This window comes from Trichoplusia ni, chromosome 19 (assembly GCF_003590095.1).
Source record: "Trichoplusia ni isolate ovarian cell line Hi5 chromosome 19, tn1, whole genome shotgun sequence".
Lineage (NCBI taxonomy): Eukaryota > Metazoa > Arthropoda > Insecta > Lepidoptera > Noctuidae > Trichoplusia > Trichoplusia ni.
Genome location: NC_039496.1, coordinates 6824495 through 6826353, shown reverse-complemented (window position 1 = coordinate 6826353; position 1859 = coordinate 6824495).

The window sequence follows — 1859 nt, the reverse complement described above, 5'->3', positions numbered from 1 at the left end:
GCGCGTAATTATTCTGAACGATAAAAACTTTATTGGTCGTTAGCAGAAGTATATTGTGCTTATCATCTTAATATGGTCACGCTTCAATGGTTTAATGTGAATAATGATGTAGATGTGATGATTTAAGAAGCTGACGACCAAATAGTACGTAGTAAAGTTGTGAAGATCTGAGTAACAGTTACCACTTGTAAAGAGCTTGTATTCTACTGCTGAAAACCTTGAAGAGTTACTTACATGTCATAGAGATACCCAGAGCTGCTTATTGCTGCTGATTTTAAAGCTTGAAATATAACTTGATATACAGATTTGAAATGCTTGTGTATTACTCCAAGTATTTACTTAGAATTTAAATAAACAACATTGGCAGAACATACAGACAAATGTCTAGCTTCCTCTTTAATCTAACCTAGGATTAAATGGAGACATAACAGACTCCTTAAGCAAACTTTTCTGTTAGCCACTATCGATACCATTTAACAAGGTATATGCAACGCCATGCCAAAACGGCTAGCTAACGCCTCGCCTCACTTTTGGCATGATGTATCGCAGCTATTAGCATACATCGAATGCTGAACAGGCTACGTGCTTTGCTATTTTCTGATAATACGAGTTATGTATGTGTACTTTGTAATCTTGGTCGGAATCTGGATTGATGGCGTACCTTACCTTATTTTCGTAAGCGCATATATGTAGGTATCCTTTACACTTATTTCTTTAGATTTCTCATAAGATATAAATCCTGAAGGGCTGACGTCACCTCTAAGGGTAGATCCTCAGCTGTGGGATGACGCACTACATGCTGTAGAGCGGTGTCTTTCATATTTTTTTTTCTTGATTGTAAGAAATGCTTGCTGTGCTACTTATTTTTATCTGAGATAATTTGAGAATTTCCTAGAAAAAATTGGTGTACCGAGTTCACCCTCTGTTAAATTTGTCTCGGGCGAGCGTCTGCCCCAAAAAAAATCAAAATTAAAAGTAGTCGATTTGCCCAGTTCGGGCGAATCGACTTCTAATCCACTCTTCATATATGTAGGTATTTTATCACTTACTAGTTATTAGATTCAACGAATAAATAAACCTGACAGTAATTATCCGTATCGTTGTTTTTATATAATTTACTTACCGGGCATAACTTTACTTTGATCCTTTTTCCTTATAAGTTCCTGTTGACATATTAAACAAGGATCCAGTAAACATCTTCAAAGTCCATTAAACTAAACTTACACATGGCTTAAGACTAATTTCACTACTTTGTGTATTTTAGCCACGGGGTGTAGTGTTGATGGACCCACTTAGATGGCAAACAATGAATTTAAACCCTATTTAAAGTTTGATAAGTGTTAGTTTAGAGTGTGTCGAGGAAATGTGATTGCGCACGTAGTGTAATGTGAAACCAGGTGTTTTGTGTAATACTGATAACGTTGGATTTTCAAGGAACTGCTGACAAGCTGAGACTCTCCAGCCATTGCATCTCCAGGATTTTTTTTCCTCTAAGTCTTTGCAATTTGGATGGTTCTTCAAATATTTATATTTGAATCAAGGTTTTCAAACAGGATTTATTTTTTTGTTTGTCAAAATATTAAGGATGTCATATGTTTTACTCCATAGGTAATTTTGGAAAAGTCTACCAAATAAAAAGACAACATAAGATTGAATAGACCCAAAGGATTGAATGTTTTTATTTTCATAAATTGTATAATAGTATAGAATACAGTTTATAAAGCCTAAGTTGAGCTTAAATAAGAAGTTACACAGTTTTAAGATACAGCTTATTATTAAGAACTAAATACGAAAAGTACAGTTAAGTTAAACATTTCACGTAAAAAATCATCTACATTAGTTTAAAGATACATCTTAAT